This window comes from Lagenorhynchus albirostris, chromosome 7 (genome assembly GCF_949774975.1).
Source record: "Lagenorhynchus albirostris chromosome 7, mLagAlb1.1, whole genome shotgun sequence".
NCBI lineage: Eukaryota > Metazoa > Chordata > Mammalia > Artiodactyla > Delphinidae > Lagenorhynchus > Lagenorhynchus albirostris.
This window is the reverse complement of record NC_083101.1, coordinates 69,481,263-69,494,031: the sequence shown is the minus strand read 5'-3', so window position 1 is coordinate 69,494,031 and position 12,769 is coordinate 69,481,263. Positions and strand designations below refer to the sequence as shown.

General features: G+C 40.3%; 1 protein-coding gene across 1 annotated transcript in view; it reads left to right on the top strand.

The window, feature by feature from the left end:
- The window catches only part of HACD4 (3-hydroxyacyl-CoA dehydratase 4), an 807,943-nt gene that overhangs the window by 428,285 nt on the left and 366,889 nt on the right, over window positions 1-12,769 (top strand). The window lies entirely within an intron of this gene.

Sequence of the window (12,769 nt, the reverse complement as noted above, 5' to 3'; positions counted from 1 at the left end):
GACAGGACGGGGTTAAAGGAGCCGCTGCTTCGGTGACTCTGGCTCACTCAGGCCGGAGGGGAGGGAGGGGCACGGAATGTGGGGCGGGCCTGCGGCGGCAGAGGCCGGCATGACGTTGCGCCGGCTTGAGGCGCGTCGTGCGTTCTCCCAGGTAAGTTGTCCCTGGATCCCAGGACCCTGGCAGTGGCGGGCTGCACAGGCTCCCCGGACGGGGGGTGTGGATAGTGACCTGTGCTCGCACACAGGCTTCTTGGTGGCGGCAGCAGCAGCCTTAGCGTCTCATGCCCGTCTCTGGGGTCCGCGCTTTTAGCCGCGGCTCGCGCCGGTCTCTGGAGCTCCTTAAGCAGCGCTCTTAATCCCCTCTCCTCGCGCACCAGGAAACAAAGAGGGAAGAAAAAGTCTCTTGCCTCTTCGGCAGGTCCAGACTTTTACCCGGACTCCCTCCCGCCTAGCTGTGGCGCACTAACCCCCTGCAGGCTGTGTTCACGCAGCTAACCCCAGTCCTCTCCCGGCGCTCCGACCGAAGCCCAAGCCTCAACTCCCAGCCCCGCCCGCCCCGGCGGGTGAGCAGACAAGCCTCTCAGGCTGGTGAGTGCCGGTCGGCCCTGATCCTCTGTGCGGGAATCTCGCCCCTTTGCCCTCCGCACCCCTGTGGCTGCGCTCGCCTCCGTGGCTCTGAAGCTTCCCCCCCCCCCCCCCCCGCACTGCCACCCGCAGTCTCCGCCCGCGAAGGGGCTTCCTAGTGTGTGGAAACCGGTCCTTCACAGCTCCCTCCCACCGGTGCAGGTACCGTCCCTATTCTTTTGTCTCTGTTTTTTCTTTTGCCCTACCCAGGTACGTGGGGGCGTTTCTTGCCTTTTGGGAGGTCTGAGGTCTTCTGCCAGCGTTCAGTAGGTGTTCTGTAGGAGTTGTTCCACATGTAGTGTATTTCTGGTGTATCTGTGGGGAGGAAGGCGATCTCCGCGTCTTACTCTTCCGCCATCTTCCCGGAAGCCTCCCCCCAACTTCGTATGTAATTCCCCCTTCACGGTTTTATTGTTTGTGAAAACATATTCTTTCCTGAAAAATGGATTTTAAATGACTAGTAGATGAGAAGTGACATGGCTCAAACAAGGCCCAATTTTTATTTTAGTTTTACCGTGACTGTTTCACAGAGAATGAGTACTTAGAAAACTGTGTGTGTTCACTGAAGGAAAAAAAAAAACTCCCAATATGAAAACTGACTTGGGGGCTTAAAAAATACTGCTTTCACCTTTGGTTTAACAGTTATTTGGGGGCCATTTTTATTTGTAGTTTAAATAAATTTTATACTATTAGCTTAATGAAAAGTTATTCTGAAAAAAATTTTTTTCTATTCCAACAGTAGAATAAGATGTCCCAAATTTGTTATTTGGGGAAAGTCTGCCACTTGGAGACAACTTCTTGATGTCAGAGAACTTCCTTTTTGAGAAATGTGCTTGGCTCAGAATTACTTATGCTCCCCAGTTTTGCCTACTGGGCTTGCTTATACCCAAGAGTTAAATCATTTTATCTTTTTTTTTAAAAATAAACTTATTTATTTTTGGCTGTGTTGGGTCTTCGTTGCTGTGCATGGGCTTTCTCTGGTTGCGGCGAGGGGCTACTCTTCGTTGCAGTGCACAGGCTTCTCACTGCAGTGGCTTCTCTTGTTGCAGAACATGGGCTCTAGGCACGCGGGCTTCAGTAGTTGTGGCTCGCAGGCTGTAGAGCGCAGGCTCAGTAGGTGTGGTGCACGGGCTTAGTTGCTCCACAGCATGTGGGATCTTCCTGGCCCAGGGCTCGAACCTGTGTCCCCTGCATTGGCAGGCGGATTCTCAACCACTGCGCCCTCAGGGAAGCCCAAAAAATCATTTTATCTTTGATATTAAGGAGTAGTTTAGCCAACTTATATTTAGGTTAAAACTTTTAAAAGGAAAACAATCTGCTAAGATTGATTTAATTCTGTTTTGTAGCATTTTTCATGCATATTCATATGAGTCAGTGAACTCTTGACTCCAGACATGTAAAATTAAATAATGAAGCCTCTGCAATTACCTTCAGACCTAATTTTTCAAGGTTTCTACCCATGAAACACAAAGTAGCTTTTGAAAATGACCAATTTTATTAAATTTGTGGGTGGAGTGGGGAGAGTGAAGTTAAAAACTGCTGCTATAATAAAACCACACCAAGGTTGTTTTAATTTATCCCAACTGGAAAAATGAAGTTGGGTGCACCTGAACCTTGATGGCCTTTGTTCATAAAGACAGAATCCTGTGTAGGGATAAATAGCTTGCTTCTCCATTCCCAAGTTGTTTTAAATTCCAACTGTGCCCATGATATCTTATTCATACTGTTTCTTGTTTTTTAACAAGTAGATTTAGTCCAGGAAATATATCATCTTGAGGAACTCAAAAACTAAATACTTATACATTTTTCAGCATTGCCTTTTAGCAGATTTTCTTATTTCTCTACATAGTTCCAAGTGTTTCTTTCCTGTGCCTTCTCTTTTTTCTTCTCTCTCCTTTAACCAACATTACTCCACCCAAATTGCCTTCATTACTCCACCCAAATTGCCTTCCCAATTGAATTCTATATAAAACTGCGAAGTTTAATTCCATGTGTGCTTTACATATAATAGGTGTACAATAAATATCTGTTAAAAATAAAGCTGTTAGGGAAACTGGTTATTCTTTTCTGTGCCACACTTTTCTAATATATTCCATCAACAGTTTTACAGATTGGTGGATCTAGGAGTAGAAGCAATGTCATCCACTTATATGGTAACTGTAAAAAGTAACCAGTTTTACTTTTTTTTTTTTTTTTTTGGTACGCGGGCCTCTCACTGTTGTGGCCTCTCCCGTTGCGGAGCACAGGCTCCGGACGCGAAGGCTCAGCGGCCATGGCTCACGGGCCCAGCCGCTCCATGGCATGTGGGATCTTCCCGGACCGGGGCACGAACCCGTGTCCCCTGCATCGGCAGGCGGACTCTCAACCACTGCGCCAACAGGGAAGCCCCAGTTTTACTTTTAATAAGGATTACAGGGATCATAATTTCTTTCCATTCTTCCCAAAATAAAACAACAAAAATCAAAGCCTTGAGTGTCTGACAGTGAAAACATTTGTACCAAGTTGGTGAGTCAAGGAAAACAAAGTGATTTGAGATATTTTGTGTTGTGGCCTGGAAACTCTCTTTACATCATTTACCTGCCAAGTGCAAATGACCTCTGCCTTCATGCTCAACTGAAGTTTTGGCTTGTAGATCAGTGTGTTAGCTCTCTAATCCAAATATCAGGGGTATGGCAGGATCAGTACACAGTTTTAAGTATGGGTTTGTATAAGAGAATTAAAAGTCTTAACTGAAAGAAAAGTTAAGAGGTATGACATCTCTGAAGGACACCCTGGTACCTTTTGTTTACAGAGTAAACAGTTTGGGTAAGAACCACAGTATAACAACTAATTAACTGAGAAACTATATGGACTGTGTTATATGCAGTTATAACTACCACATTGGGGTTACTGAATAAAAATCAAAATCTGTCTTTAAAATCTTTACCCTTAGAGTAAAAAGAATTGTTCTACAATAAAGTTATTATATTTATAATTCCCATACATTTTGTTTTGTGGTCTAGTTTGGATTATTTTTTTCTTAAAGTGATTTGGATTTATCTTGTTTATGTGTTCTTTATTTTGGAGGTTTGTTTTTTTTTTTCCTCCACTTATTTCTCTCAGTGACCTTCTCTGCCCCTGACTGACATTTTAGGGAATGAGTGGTGACTTTGTGCACTCTCTCGCAAGTTTCGAATGGAAACACACAGCTCTCCACCTTGTTCCTATTTTATCTACTCTTACCCCATTCCTCTCTCTGGTACATGGTTGGCAAAAAAAAATCCCCATAAGGATCCCGGCCCTAAAAATGAGAGCCTGAAGAGTAATTTTTAATCTGTTATTCGTTCAGAACTGCCGGCCGATCTTTAGACATTGCATTGCCTGTTCTGGATCAAGAAAAGGTCCTATTCCTGATTCTGAGAAGTGCTAACCTGACAGGTGTCAGAGGTAGGTGACCTTTAAAGAAAATATTAACTGGGAACAAAAGCATTAGATGGTTTCTAAATGAGCCAAGGCTACTCATCCAGCTGCCCTTGAGCAATAAAAAAGGAAAGTCAGTGCATTAAACACCGGGTCAGTGATAAAAGCCATGAAAAAAAAATCTTTCTAAGTTAGGCAATGCTGATATTGGCAGTCCTTGAATGCTATTAAACGCACACACGCACACTTCTTTTTGAGAAATGCTTAATGGAGCACAATTAAGCGGTCTGTAGAATTGAATGACCTTTAAATTGCTGTAATCTCATGAGGGAAACCTTTCACATACAGCATCTACTTTTGAAAGAACATTCACATGAAAATATTGTCACTAATTCAGCAGGGCATGCCAGACCCATGTCCTGTGTCTTGCTCCCTTTTGGAGCCCTTCATTGCCAGAAAAGCTGAGACCACTAAAGATGCTGACCTCACACATATCAGTCAACCAAAAGCCATCCCACTTTTATAATTCAAAAACAAATTTGGTGATGAGCAGAAAGGGGAGATTATAAAGCCTCAAAGGGCCAAAAAAAATTTCTGACCTATCTTTTCTTTCAAACAAAATCCTGTAGATTATAATATTTTCCCTCCTCATTTTCCCTACTTTTGTTCTTGTTAAGCTTTTTTTTTTTTTTTAGGAAACAAAAAGACACGCTATTGAAAAACCATATACTGAACTGTGAATTCTGAAATTAGTTTTGAATCTTGAGGATCATTTTCCGCCTAAAACTTATATTTTGAAAAAAAAAATCTACAGGAAAGGTAGTACAATGATCACCACAATTCATTTGCATTCTCTCTTGCTCTCAATTTATAACTATGTATAACTTTATGGACTTATTTATTATTTTGATTGATCTACTTGAGAGTAAGTTATAAGTTACAGACATCACAACACTTTCCTAAACACTTCAGCATGTATTTCCTAAGAACTAGGAGAGTCTTCCATATAACCACAAAGCCATTAGCACATCCACTTAATTTAACCTTGATACCATATATATAGTACATATTCAAATTTCCCCAATTGTTCCAGGAATTTCCTGTCTGTTTTATTGTTTGTGTTAGTTTTGGGATCTAGAATCTAGTTAACTATTAAGTATTGTATTTAGTTGTCACGTTTCTTTAGTTGCCTTTAGTCTGGAATATTTCCTCACTTTTTTTTTTTAAGGCGAGAAGTCAGTTATGATACTGATTTTTGAAGAATCCAGGCTAGTTACCTTGTAAAGTGTCTCACATGACCTGGATTTGTCTAATTTCTTCCTCACTGTTAGATGCAAACACTTTTGGCAGGAATACGACACGGGTGATGATACATGCTTTTCATTGCATCATATCAAGAGGCATATGATGTCAGCTCATCTCATTATTGGTGATGTTAAGTCTGATCACTTGGTTAAGTGATGTCTGGCCGATTTCTCCATTGTAAAGACTCTTTTCTCCCTTTGTAATTAATATGTAATATGTGGAATGATGCAGTGAGCCATTGTATCATTGTGAATAATATTGTCTCCAAAAATCTTTCATTCTATACGTTCAATACATATTGGTGAGCCTTGACTAAATCTATTACTGCGTTGGTTGCTGCAAAATAATGATTTTTCAAACTCTATCATTCCTTTTACGTATATTAATTAGCTAGTATTTTTCTATAAGGAGACACTTTTCTTTTTACCTGCTCGTTAATTTTTTTAAAGTACCATTACAGACGCATAGATTCTTTTTGAGACTCAAATTGTCCCAAATTGACTAATTGGAGCCTTTAGAAATGAAATTTTGATTTGGAAGTGCTCTCAGTACTTGTTTGCGACCTTAGTAAATAATTCCAACCTCCCTTTCTTTCTTTCTTTCTTTCCTTCCTTCCTTCCTTCTTTCCTTCCTTTCTTTCTTTCTTAAGGATTACTGCCAATGTCATAGCTAAATCTTTTTTCTTTCTTAAATAGAGATGTAAGTGAATAACAAGGGTTTATTGTTAAGTGCTTAATAACATCTTTTATTTTTTGTAACAACCTGTCAGCTCTAAGGCAATAATTATGAAATGACTTGAAATAAATAATGGTGTTAAAGGCATCCTATGCTTGTATCCTGAGTTTTCAAAGGACCAAGAACAATGGCTGACCTTCAATGGACAGCCAATAAAAGTTAATTGAATGCACTGAATTAATAATAAAACCAAAATGTCAAAGTCATGAAGCAGAAGCCAAAAGATTGAAATAATATATATTAAGGGTCTAATTGTATAGAAATAAGTAAACTTCTTTTCTATTCATAAGTGACTTTTAACTCCTTGTTAAAACTTGAAATTTCCCCCAAATTGCTACCAGTACAGTTCAGAAGATAGTCCTTCCCAGGGAAAGACAAATACTGTATGTTATCACTTACATGTGGAATCTAAAGAATAGAACAAATGAATGAATATAACAAAACAGAAACAGACTCACATACAGAAAACAAACTAGGGGTTACCAGTAGGGGAAGGAATGGAGAGGGCCAAGATAGGGGTAGGGGATTAAAAAGTACAGACTACTATATAAAAACAAGAATATATTGCATCCTGTACTATGGTACAGGAAATATAGCCAATATTTTATAATAACTTTAATTGTAGTATAACCTATGAAAACATTGAATCACTATGTTGTACACCTGAAACCAATATAATATTGTAAATTAAATATACTTTAATTTAAAAAAAATCATCCTTCCCTAACTTTCCCTTATTTGATTTCGTGAAGAATACATAATAAAACTATGTAATTAGTAATAGCCTCTAGGAGTTCTTTTAATTCAGCACACTGGTAAATGAATATTCCTTCTTTCTTATCAATTTGTGTTGCTTCCTAGATCAATAGTTTTTTGCCAGATCACTCCATCTCTGGGATAACAAATTGCTTATAAAAATTAGAAAGTGGGGTCCAAAAGAGACATGTGGACTAATATACAAGCTTTTCTGTGAGAAAAGCTATGAATGGAAATTGACAAATTAGATGCAGTCATGCACATTTTGTATAGTTAAAAAAAAAACCTAACTGTAACATAAATTTACATTAAAAAAAACCCCACACATAAATTGTGTCATTGTAGATTATCTACAAAGTGGATAATATGCTCATGGATCATTCAGAACTGACTGTAAATAGTTTAACTCAACCAGGATACCTGATCCTACCAGAAAATACTAAATCACTCACTTCTTAGAGGCTTAGTATTATTTTCAAACCACTCTCAAACCATTTAATACATGGAAGGGAGTAATTTCTTCTTCCTAAATTTCTCTGGCAGTTTTAATTGAAGTTTGACCTGTCAACCTTAGTTCATAGGCCTAATATGTTATTTTTTCATTTTTACCAAATAAGGCAAAATATAGTTTATGATTTTAGGATAAAGTGATTATTTTAACTCTCCATTCTTAATATGTGAATGAGAGAGGTGAAATCATATATAAAAACAGAATTTACACTGAAAATCAAGGAGGTCCAATCATTATCTAAAGAGAGATAGGAAATTGTACAGTAGCCTTTGAAGAGATGCCAGAGATACATAAAGATAGAACAAAATGGTCTACTTTTTAGATAGATTGTTTTATAGCAAGCAGTTTCAATTTACCATGTATTTTACCTATAAATATTTCACTGGGATTCTCATATATATTAGGAAGACATTTTCAATCATACTATATCAACTGACCTCCAATATTTATCTTGTTTCATATTGTTGGTCTTATATAATATCCCTGATTAATTTTCAGGCCTTGAGGTGCTATTTATTAAATTAGGGATGCAGCCCACTAAATTAATAAATTATTATTGTGGAGGCATTCTTGTCTTCTGAATGTATAAGTGCACAGCGTAAATTACTCTCAGGGAATAATTTACACATGAAGAGGCTCTGGTGGTTAAAAAAGCTTTGTGTATTTCTTATCTCTGGAAATAGTCTTGGACTAGGTGCTTAATTGGGTATCAAAGCAATTGTTTTTTCAAAGTGGTAATGATTTGTACTATTCAGTGGTGCCCAATACACTATCCTAGAACTGTGAATTAAATATAATGTTAAAAAATAACATTTTTAACCAAAAATTTCCATAAGAAACAGATTCTGTCTCAAATGAGAAAATATGCTCATGATCTTGAAAAGGCTTAGTAAGCTTTCTTTCATTGTGAGATTTTTTTTTTTTTCTTAAAAGAGCTGCAATAAAGTGAACATGGAAAACACTTCAGATCAAGGAAAAAGAAATTAGACCTTGGCTGCTGTTGCAAAAAAGATATTACTCCCCTCCCACCTTATTTTAAGTATTAAAAGGTAGAATTGAGGGCAATGCCCCTGGGCTTCTAATCTTGTGCCACTCTTTTTCTTGTCCTTGGGCTGTTCGTGTCAAATTTGTATGCTGCTTGCTTATGTGTGACACACATCTCTATCCCAAATGTAGGCATTATAAAAATTTTAAAAAGATGGTTTTGGTAAAACATTTCCCTTGGGTCATAAACTCTGTGACAGCAGGAACCCTGTCATTCTTATATTCTTAGAGATTAACTCTGTGCATGGCACATGGAATAGGAGAAATATCATTTTGGTGAGTGAATGTATGGGTGAAATACACAGAAAAAGTGCACTATTATGGAAAAAGATCCTTAATTATTCTGAGTCTAATATTTGCAAGATGTTTGGTTATGTCTGTCCCATTATCTGTTTTTTATCCATGCATATTCTTCCTTTCCCCCCAAAATCCAGACAGCAAAGAATGAGCAATGGTTAATTTTAATTGATTTGATTATTTGAGTTTGTACATCAGTAATCTATCACAAGTAAGTAAAATTCTATTGAGAAGCAACCACTGCTCCTTGACACCCTAATTACTCTTTAAAGGAGTTATATTGTGCTAGAAACATCCAAACTGGCCTCAACTTCTAACTAAACAAACCAATTGCAAATAAAAGGACTGGAGCCAAAATGATGGTGTAGGGCAGTGGCAATGGTGGTGGCAATGCTTAGGAGTTAATATCCATCCCAAACACCGTCTTCTTTTATTCTTCATCAAGCATTTTATTCGATATGATGGTGTCAATTGCTTTTCTTTTCTGCTCCTCAAAACTAACCCTATGGTGCTTCACACTGTGCTAAGTACTACAGTATGAATTTTGGTAAGATAATTGCTTTTTGTATAAATAAATGGTTTTATCCTCATCACTTCCATTTAATTTTATTTTTGTATTTAGAACTGAAAAAATTTGTCTCAAAATTTATTTGCAAACTCCTTTTTATAATTAAAAAAAATACTTTCTATAATTACATTGTCAAGTACCCAAAAAGTTGTTTCACATTTGTACCTCACTTAAAGTGCAAGGGTCTTCAGATGTGCTGGGTACAAAATTAATCTGCTGTTATTTCTGTTTTGAATCCTTTTAATTAATAGCTTGTTAGAATAGGCTATAAATAATATATCGAAAGACTGGCATAAATTCCTTTGCCCAAAAGTTGAATCTACATTATTCATGGTTGTGTTATCTTTCCTTTTTTCCCCCTCCTTGTCCTTTTGTTGCAAAGAGGTCACGTAAGGACGTCCGTGGAAGGGCTCTGTGCGCCATCTACTGACGAAATCTATATTTCCAGTGTCTGGAGAAAGAAAAGAATTAACACCTCCGGTTTTTAAAGCAGTCTCTGAGAAAGGAGGAATAATGGGAAAAGACCTTCTCTGACTCTCTGGCTTATTGGTGACTCCCATAATAAATCCGAATTCAGCAAATACATAATTCAGAAAGGAGACATCAGTCCCTCAGCGCGAGTACGAGTTATAGAGAGAATCCCAAGACATCCCGGTTGGCATTGGAAGAAGTTAGCCAAACCCTTAAGTCAACTCAAACGAAGAATAGATTGGTATTTTTTCATCTGTGTGCTAAGCTAGACTCGCTGCCTAATGGTTGCCACTTTATAAGAAATGGCTTTATTTTTTTAAATTTTTATTGGAGTAGAGTTGATTTACAATGTGTTAGTTTCCTGTACAGCAAAGTGAATCAGTTATACATATACATATATCTGCTCTTTTTTAGATTCTTTTCCCATATAGGTCATTACAGAGTACTGAGTAGAGTTCCCTGTGCTATACAGTAGGTCCTTATTAGTTATCTACTTTATATATAGTAGTGTGTATATGTCAATCCCAATCTCCCAATTTATCCCTCCCCCCTGCTTTCCCCCCTGGTAGTAAGTCAGAGAAAGACAAATATCATATGGTATCGCTTATATGTGGAACCTCATTTGCTTTTCAGCAGTCACTTTCAGTGTCTTGCCTGAAAGGAGGGTGTCCCGTAGGAATGGTAAGCCATGTGGCAGGTCTTTTCAGGGAGGGGGCTTTATCTGGCACCCCTAAATCATGGCATACAGGAAGTTCCTACTTTATTCTTCCCCGCACAAGGCCATGTAAGATGGTAAGAATGCAGTGGAAAAGGGGGAATTTTCCAGGTTTAATTCAGAAGGAACAAAGCACAAGTGGCCCCAGAGCAGGGACCTTTCCAGCCCCACCCCATCATGATACACTTCACCAGCTTGGGCAGAAACAGGAAGTAGGTGAGGGCAACACAGAGCCCTGTGAATGTGACCAGGGCACCAAAGAAATGGCTTTATTAATGGCACATCCAGATAACCATCAGTTTCCTATCTTATTATTCCAAAGGACTTCTCTCCAGTTTGATTATTTTATTTAAAAATTAAATAATGCATAGCGAGTAGGTCCATCCTTCACATAGATCCTAACACATAGCTCGTCAATGTGTATGTAAACTTAGTCCTTATACACACAGACACAACTACACATACACCTACAAGATGACACGCATCAATGTACATGTGGGTCAGTTGCAAAATCTAAGCTCTTGGACTTGGGTTAAAATGTTTCTGTCTTCAACTGTTCTCTCCATTATATACTAAATTCAGTAAAAGGGTGGGAGAAATTGGAGTCCACAGGTAAAAGAAGCTTTCTTGGTTGTAGGTGGGAGGGAGAGAGCAGAGTATCAGTTTTAGGGCTTCAAACCGCTTCAATCGGAGGCTTGCACTGGAAATTAAAATTGGCCCGAAGCGGTCCGATGTGATGTGGGTTATCTTCGCGTGAGCAGCTGGGAGAACTGACAAATTAACGTCGAGGATCCCGGATACCGTAGCTAACCTCCTTCCCGCTATATCGCTCTCTTTAATCCAAGGGCCCATACAACTTGCTTTCGTGGTTTGAAGAAAGACAAAACGAAAAGAAGAAAGCAAGAAAGTTGAGCCAAAAAATAAAAGAGAGGCAAGTAAAGAGGGAAGGCAGGGAGAAGAGAATGGAGCCAAGAGAAAGAGTCAGAAAGAAGTTGGGAGGTAGGAAAAAGGGGAGAAAAGGAAGAAGATAAAGAGAGCAAAAAAGGAATGAGGGCAAAGAAGATGCAAGGATCCTTCTTTAACGAACCGAAGTTACACACATATTTCACTTTCAAATCAGTTGTCTAGATCTTATCCGTTTCCTTTCTAAAGGTTGTCTGTGTTGCTAAAGGAAGCTAGTCAGTACTCCTACCCCGCCCCACGCGTGGCTGCGCTGTTCTGTCCCCGGTCACCGAGACCAAGTACAACCCGAGTGGAAACCTTTGCAGGAGCGCGACTCTGGGAACACTCCTGCGACTGGTTATCACCCGGGAGCCTAACAGGATTAATACCCAGAGATGGATTACGTTGGCTGTCACCAATACGCCTAAAGATTATAATCCAATTTATGCACATTACAGCCAGTGTTAACTTTATCTGCTATTTTAAGACTCCCAGTTGCCCCGCGCGTCCTTAGAGGACAATTTGCCACGTTCTTATGCAACCCAGCAGGCTGTCAGGAGTGGGAGCCTCCCCAAGAAAACTCCCAACCTGGTCCCCGAGGGTCTGCACCCAGCACTCCCAGGTATCTCGCTTTCACCTGGGCATCAATTTGTGGTGCATCCCAGCCGGGGATTACCAACGCGGGAGGCGTTCCCTGGGAAGGAACTAGCCTTCTAGTTTCTCTCTCTTGTTCATTTCATTTTAAAATTTTCGGTGGCGGTGGCAGTGGCAGAAGGGCGGGGGTGAGTGGATGGGGAAGGGGGCCAGGGAATTGTTGCCGGTTATAACCGTCTCAGCGACTGCTTTTAGATGCTTGTTTGTAAGGGTGGCATTTCTCTCGCTCTGTCTTTAAATAAGTTTGTTTGGGTGTGAGTTCTTGCCTTTTCAGCACAAAACCATAAAAAGACGTGGTGGAAAGTGAAAGAAAGCCCCCTCCCTCCCCCGAGCGTGCTAACTAACGCCAAAGACTTGATTTAACACCCCTTCTCCGGCGGCTGGGGGCTCTAGGCAGTGGCTACATTCCAGCAGTTTTAATCCGTTTTTTATTGTAGGGCGAGAGGAGTTTACACAGGGTCTGGGATGGCTCCCCAGCTGGCCGCTCTCCCTACTCCAGCGCCCCTTCCCCGCCCTTCTCCCTACTTCCCCCCACCCCCCAGCAGGAACCTGTTACTTTAAGCGAGGCGTTCCAGTGTGGCGGTGCGGGCTGCCGGGGTTTCGGGTGGGTGGCCGGTGATTGGCTCTTTCGAGCTCCCCCTGGCTCGCTCGCTCTGCCTCCCCGCCCGCTCCGCCCCGCCCGCGCGCCCTCCCTCCGCCCCGTGAGGCTCGGAGCCCCGGTGTCAGGCGCCACGGCGCATGCTCCGGA